General features: G+C 51.2%; 1 protein-coding gene across 1 annotated transcript in view; it reads right to left on the reverse strand.

Moving 5' to 3' along the window:
* The window catches only part of LOC144112488 (nose resistant to fluoxetine protein 6-like), a 31,763-nt gene extending 24,220 nt beyond the window's left edge, over positions 1-7,543 (reverse strand). Inside the window, exons 1-2 of the mRNA XM_077645314.1 lie at positions 7,392-7,543; positions 3,319-3,518 (exon numbers count right to left, since the gene is read on the reverse strand). The gene's annotated coding sequence lies outside the window, so the exon portion shown is untranslated. The remainder of the gene's footprint in view (positions 1-3,318; positions 3,519-7,391) is intronic.
* Positions 7,544-7,929: the final 386 nt, after the last annotated feature.

Here is a 7,929-nt window from a genome sequence, read left to right on the forward strand (position 1 = left end):
TCCATATCATCGTTAACTTCTTGGTTCCATCAGATCAGCTCAACTTTTTTCATTTATATAAGCATCTTACTCTTCTCTCACTTCATTGTTTTTATGCCCTGAGGCAATAAACATCGCTTAAAAAAAACATCGACCGAGTTTACAAGAGCATCTTTCCAACAACCGCAGAGTTAACAGCGTTTAATGTGGCAAATTGTGCGCGTTCGTACACACTTCACCGAAAATAAGTGCAGTGCAAAAACAGGGACAGACGAAGAAGAAGCAAGTTCAGCGCTCGCCTTGTCTCTTGGTCGTCGTCACCGTTTTTTTTTCACGGCAGCCATTTTATGCAGCAGCGTCTGCATATTTGGTTTCGTTAATGCAGAACTCTGCAATGCGGTTTGATTGAACGTACAGAAAGTGCTGTTGAATAGCTTGCGTTTGCTTGATTCTCTAAGGAATAGGCAGAAACGACTTATAACACGAATGATTCAGCAGTTAGATCGTCAAGCCACCCTGTGGAAAGTAATTTGTTGGGCCGCCATCAAGAGGCACATTATTTCCATCTGCTAGCGTTCTCGCCCATATGAAAAAAGGCTGTTGGTAAGATGGTTTGATAGCACTCAGGCTTGATGATGAGATGTTCGATAGACGCGTGGGTGATCCCGCATTTCTATGTCGACGCACCACGCTATAGTTAACTGCAAAACACCGTACGAACCACACCGTAAAACGCGGCGAGAACAAGGCCTAAGCGGGGGCTGTAGCAGGGTGGCGGCGGAAACAAAGGAAGTTTACGAGGGTGTTGTTGAAGGCTAGTTGATATAACATTGCTGATGCAAAGGGAACAGCGCGAACACAGGACGAAGAGAGGAACGTCAGTGCCTGTGTCGTACGTTCCTATCTTCGTCCTGTGTTCGCGCTGTTCCCTTTTCAATAGACAAAGGTCAGGTATCGTGGGAGCGCGCTAAAGGCTTTAGGAGAGCAGTTCAATGCACTTAAAACGCTACCAGTCCTACTTCTTTTACCCCGGGAGGTGCCCGTGAAGCAGCAGAAGCAAGCAGCGAGTCAATGACGATGGCACCACGGGGACGTCACTCACCGCCTTTATAATATGACTGGCCAGAGATATGCCGCATTTTTACTCCATATTGATGGAGTAAATGTTTACACACGTGGTGTGTAAAGGGCGGCGTCAATCATTTAAGCTCCTTTAGGGGTTGATTTTTGTTTAGTGTGTGGAAGCCATTAAGTGAGCTGCACCTTAAGCTCGGAGTTATTAGGGGAAGCCAAATTCTCAACAAGGAAACAGTGGTGCAAGACCTCACTTTTTACCATGTCACACTAGCGAGACAACGTGTGAGACCTCCCGCCGACTTGGCCCTTTCTCGTTCTCACTCTTCTTTTGTCATTCCCTGCTATGCTAAATCCATGGGCCGGGACGCTTCATTTCTAAGTCTTTTAAATAAATCCCACCATAGTAAAACAAACTCATTAACAATCGTGATTATGAACCTAAGTTGAGTGCAGCCCAGTACTGAGCGGCACTTATTGCTAGGTCAGAAAGGCATGGCTCGAAAAATATATCCAGTCGCTGGCGGGTAAACAGGACGGGAGAGATTATTTAAGGCTAAAATAATAAAAAGAAAAAATAGTCGACCACGCGGATTCGAACAAGGAACCTGTGTAATGCGAAACTACTGCTATATCCACTACGCCATGGAGAACAGAGGAATTCGCTGCCTTCAAAGGTGCAGATAAGCACTACGCAGTGTGACACTCCCGACAGAAGTGAAGCAGGCGACCCACGTGCGAAAACTCGCCCGGCGCGCTGCACCGGTCGCTGCTGGCGAATTGCAGCCCCACTGCAAGCAGGGACACACGGAGAAGCAAGCATCGCTGCGCCGCTCGACTCGAGCACTCGAGGCCAAAGCGTACGCTTTGCCACTCGCAGCGGTCTGATTACCGCTTGGCTTGGTGTTGAAGTTCGCACCCGAAAAGACAAAATAGCGACAGTATCAGAAACACCGCCTGCTATACGCGAGCAGCGACAAAGCATGCTTGCCCTAGTAGCGAGCTTTCGGCAACGGCACCGCCCGCGGTCCCGCCAGGCGACGAACTGCGCTGCTGCCTGGCGCAGCGGACGCCGCTTCGCGAGTAGCCTGCGTTATAATATCTCTTAATATCGCTTTGCTGTTAACAGTATAATCGCACCATAAACTAAAATTATGGTCAATTTCCGCGACACCTACGGCTGCGGAGCTAGCGGACCGCTGCGGGCGACAGGCGAGCCGGACCGCAACGGCGGTCCAGCGGCAGCTTGCGAGGCGATTCTGGCGAGAAATTTTGCTCGTATCAAAGTTGTTGCTTTTACCAGCAACTCGGTGTTGATCAGCGATCCTCAGAAATGATACATTTGTCACATTTTTCTGTCTCAGCGTTGATTTCTTACATCAAAAACAATCTTAAGCTGATTTTTATTACGGCGACGGACGGGATACAGGCTGGCCTGCCGGCGAGCAGGCTCAGTTTACTTCACGTTCGCACCAAAAAAGACAAAACAGCCATGCTATCAGAAAGGCCGCCTGCTATATTTGAGCAACGACAGCATGTCTGCGCAACAGCCGCGCTTTCGGCAACGACGCCGCCCGCGGGAGCGCCAGGGCGGCGAACTGCGCTGCTTCCCGGCTGCCGTACTCGTCGCTAAGCCTAGCTGGTTTCGCATCGATGCCGCAGCTCAGGGCGCTTTGGAACTAGCCAGCGCAGTAATAACGGAACTTCTCTAGTCACCCCTTTACTACCAACCTGTCCCATAATAAAATAAAGTTATGCTCGATTTCCGTGACGGCTTCAGCAGCGGATCTAGCAGACGTCAGGCGAGCCGCACGAAGGAGCAGCAGCAGCAGCAGGCAGCTATAGGATGAAATTTGCTTCTATCGTAGTTATCACTTCAACCAGCACCTTGGCATTGGCCAACGATCCTCAGTAATGATACCTTCTTGGACATTCATCTATGCCAGAGCATGTTATGAACGTAAACAAACTGTACTATAGCGGAATCGTGTTCGTGTCTCGTTAATGTTTTTGCTCGGCGACCGATCTCGCGACGACACGGTCGGCAGACTGGTTTTGTCGCCGTCGCGGGCGTCAAAGCATGTGACACTACGAAGACATCTGGTCGTCGGACGCGTTGGTGTCGTTGTCGGCCTAGTGTGACAGTTTTGTCTGCCACAGACAAGGTCTGCCGACCGGGTTGGCCGATCTTTGGTGTCTTTTTCGGGTCGGCGTCGGCGGCGTGTCGGGCTAGTGTGACAGGGCCCTTAGGGTCGAGCCACTCACCTTGGGCGGCTGGAGCTGCGCATTGGCGAAGCTGACGGTGGACAGGCAGTAGCTGCTGGTGAACTGCGGTGCTTGTGACGCATTGACGGCGGGCGTCCGGAGGCCCGGCTTCAGCGCCGCTATGCATTCCGAGTAGTACCCCAGGAACGTCAGGCCACCCGTAAGCACGCCGCTCTCTGGCTTGGCCGTGCTGTCGAACACTGCAAGTGCGGTGCCCATGAATTAGCGCGGAGCCGACAGAGCCACGGACGATGCACACTGAAAAATGAGGTGCCGTAATAGGTCTGTGCGCGTAGTTGCAAATTCTAAAGCACGCAGAATGCCGTCATCAGCCATTTGTGTCGGTGTGACCTAGACATTAAGTCGAAAATTCATCTACATTGCCATGGATTGGGGACAAGCGCTTTATTTCCCTTGGCTGCCACTGCGTGGCGCATGGCTTTGAACATTCAAATATAACGGATTGGCTGACTCCATTTGTGATGTAAGATCAGAGCGCTATGGGCCGCTAGGAACTGTCCGGAATTCATGATAATATAGAAGTTTAGAGTAGGGGACCACATTGGTCGGGCGATGGGGGAATAGCGCGATGCCAGTGCACATGCGCAGAACAATAACGTCCCTCGAGTTATTGACCTGCTCATGTGCACAGACACCCAGCTGTTCCCCTATACCCCAAACCAATAAAGACACAGCCCCCCTCCCCATTCTAACATTCATTAAAGTGTACGTAGTTGCAATACACGATTGTGTGACATGCTTTCTGCTTAATTTACTTTGCTTCCTTGCCAAGGAGGAAGAGATAATAAGCTTTCATAAACACAACAGCTGATTTTTAAAGCAAGCCGAAACAGCACTGAAGTTGACGTACATCGGCGCTGTCGAGCTGGTTCTTCTCGTTCATTGCGGCAGTGGTTGGAGTAGAGTCTGAGCAGAAAACGGCAGTGCAGCCTTTTCAGAAGAAAACTGAAGTCACTGGGTCACAATACTTGGTCATGGAAACAGGATCTGGCACTCCCTCCCCCCCCCCCCCCCCCCTTTCTTATTTGCTCTTCAATATCTCCGCCGTTTGGGCGTTGGAGACCAACTCTGTCCACACCGGTTGAATAACCGTGCGATCGGTCACTGTTAGAAAGATGCGCTCTCGTTCCTTCTACGTCATCGTGGAAGCAACGCCTGCCATCTGCATGCGCGTCGGAATGCCCAGTTCCACAGCTGGCATAACGTCGTAAGCAACCTCAGTTATAGTATTCTGTATTATCGCTCTGGCGCAACAATCCTGTCCTGTTTCCCTTGCTCCTCCCAATATGGCTGCCATCCGTGATGGGTGTTAGAACACTCTGCTGGCTGTCAGCCGAAGACAGCGCAGCACAAGCGTGAAGTTCTTGTGCCTTCCACGGTCGCCCGGCTGTGCGAGGCAGGAGAATCTTGTGCAAGGGGAGGCATGGAAAGGAAAGGCCACTGAAAGAGTAATTTTCGTTTTTAGAGCGCAGCTATTAAGGGACCGTTCGTGGGTTGAGCCGCGTCGATGTAACAGAGTCAAACCAGAAATAAATACATAAATATAAACGCTCCGCGACTGGGATTCGAACCAGCGGCAGCGCGAACAGATCAGCTTCGCTGGCCACTGCACGAGAGCACTGGGTTATCGAAGCAGTTGATCACGTCTCAAGTTGAACTGCAACACTCTCGCACTGTGCATTGCACTTCGTGGTCGTCAACTAATTCTAAAGAACTAATATCGTGGCCAGATGCGCCGACGACGCAGCACAGCCAAACAATGAGCCTATAGAGACTGAGACACCGACAAAGCTGCGCTCAAATTTCGCTTTAGAGAGAATCGTAATCGTCCTTTTAATGGGAATTAACGTCCCAAAGCGACTCTGGCAATGAGAGACGTCGTAGCGGTGGCGCAAGGTATATACCTCTACCAGAACGACGAGTAAATACGCACGAGTACAACAGTTACTTTTTTACTGCTCTTCCCGTACCAGTGCACCGACGTTGCGCAGACCGTGACTGGGTCCTCCGTGTTTCTTCTCCTTGAGCTATTAAAAGCCTCGTCGTGGTTTTTAAGCCCAAAGTGTGCTTATCGCATTCTCGGCAATCTCAGTCAAACATCGTTCTGGAATCGGGCGTCACGCGGAAGGTGGCACTAAAACCGAGTCCGCAATTTCCGTAACAATACTAAGGATATGCATGAAAGAAAGCCTTCCGCGGTGAGCCGGATACAAAAAAAAAAAACGACCCGGTGCGAGCTACTTGCCTAAGGTTCAGAACATGCTACATACAATCTACCCATTTTTCTTGCGCCGCGTGACGAGGATGGGAAACACCACTGCCGACTCAAGGTTCGTGTTCATAATTACAAATTGGTCTGAAAATTACCCACTTCCTTTCTTTAAATACAATGACACATTACTGACTGCTCAAATGTCTTCAAGAGCTTATGATGGCGGATGAAACTGCTATTTTTTAGATATTTAAAACTATTCAAAGGACTTTGTAGAATAAAGTCCGCGGCACATTTTTTTTTTATGAAGTCAAAAACAGACGAGGCATATAGCAACTACAAACTTTAAATGAACTGTGCAGTTTCCGGCGATCGGCACAGAGCTGCCCCTAGGGCGGCCATATTTGGCGTTATGACGGATTCTCACGTTCCACGCGTTCGTTTCTCACGTCCCGGACTTCTCTTTCTAACCGCCTGTCGCGCTTTTTTTTTTCGTGTCTCGCGGACACCGTATTCGCAACGAGCGTAAACGGGGAGGCCGAGTCCACCGTGAAAGCGGCGCTCTCCGCCGCCACCCCACTTTAGCTCTCAGCAGGCCAGAACGTCCAGTGAGGCCCCGCCATTGACGTGAACTGACCCCTCACGGGGGGGGGGGGTCTGCTCTTCCCTCTCTTTCACGGCGCGTACTCCATTCATTCATTCCTGGGGTGCCATTCCCACAGAAACTACTGTTGACATCACGAGTGGAAGCGGCGATTCCAAACCACGACCGCCTGAATGGGTCGGAACGCAGGCCAGTCGGAGGTCTTCGACTGACCCCTGGCCGGCTTTGCGGAATACCCGCGTCGCGCCCACCAAAGAAGAGGTCAGCCGTAGACAGCTAGTCGGGGAAGAGGTGCGGCAAAGGAGGAAGGCGAGCTGATGCCGCGGCACGGACAGGATTTCACGCGGAATCTGCTTCAAAATACTACAGAACAAGGCGAGACGAATTAAGAGAACCTTGACAAATTAATTTCCGCGTTGGTTGTAAGGCACGAACCTGCAGGCAGCCTTTTCCTTTTCACGGGTAGGGCACACTTTTTTTTCCACTCGCACTGCTGTTTACTCTCTCGGTCAAAAAGGCGCAACCCCGTTGTGGCATGCTCCTGAGCGTGAAGGGGAGTGGGGAGCAAGGCCGACTCACGGGCGGTAGCGAAAGCGAGCAGGCAGCCTTGCGAGGGCCCCGACGAACGCGTAAACAAGGCTGCAAGTTCCTTCCCGTTTCTCCCCATTTTAGCTGACTCAGCTCAGTCTGCGGAAACGGCGGCTGCCTTCATACCTTCGCGTGACACGGCCTTCCCCACCCCTGGTATGACACCCCCCCCCCCCCCCCCACCCTCCTGCACTCTTATATAGGTTTTTCTCATCTATGCGCTGCCAGAAGACGGGGCTGCACATGCGAATGGTAAACTATGGACGAAATGGAACTCAAGAAGGCCGGCTGCGAATCCCTGTCGCAATATTACATCATTTCTGCTAAATTTTCTCGGATATTGCTGCACCTAGAGCTCCGAATGCGAGACAAGTCGAGCGAGTCAAATGGAATTTTTTTTCTGTCTTGATTGTGCTCCTGCAACAGTACACTATTTTTGGAGTATCGACGATTCTGAGGGTACCACTAGTGCCCTGATGACCAGGGGAATAACTTGGCGGCCTGTTCTCACAAGGCAAGAAAAAAAAAACAAAAGAGAACGTGCAGAGGTAAACTGCACTTAAAAGTGACCTTATGATGCTCACGCGCAACGACAAGATAGATAAATTAAACTTTATTTTCCAACGGATAAGAAGGCGGTCTACCTACCCCGGACACGCAGGTCAGGGGGCGGGTGCCGCCGCCTCAGATGCAGGCTGGGAGGTCTTGAGTCCCAGCATCATCTTCAGCCAGTTGGACGAGCAGGAGCTGGAGCTCAGGGTCCGAGCTGCGCAGCAGGTTCTCCCAGGTGTCTCTACTGTCTATATCGTGCGTCCCCCCGGGAGAGTACGGACATTCCCATATTATGTGGTCGAGGGTCTCTCGCGCCACAAAGATTTCATTTATGGCTCCTGGCCTCGGGGAACATGTGGTTCGCCATAACCGGGTGCGGGTACGTATAAGTTTGCAGTCGCCTCCACGTGACTGCTTGTCTGTTGTCTAATTTCGGATCTGGCGGGGGTAGCAGTCTACGCTCCAATCTATAATGCTGTTTGATCTCCCAATATTTTAGCATGCGCTCTCCGCTCCCTCGGTCATCGAGGGGCCCTGTAGCGGCTTGGAAGTAGAGATCGTGAGCCAGCTCGTGGGTCACTTCGTCGCCGGGAACGACTTCGTGCGCCGTAGTCCAAACTATTTGAATTTTCCT

This window comes from Amblyomma americanum, unplaced genomic scaffold, assembly GCF_052857255.1.
Source record: "Amblyomma americanum isolate KBUSLIRL-KWMA unplaced genomic scaffold, ASM5285725v1 scaffold_224, whole genome shotgun sequence".
Taxonomy (NCBI): domain Eukaryota; kingdom Metazoa; phylum Arthropoda; class Arachnida; order Ixodida; family Ixodidae; genus Amblyomma; species Amblyomma americanum.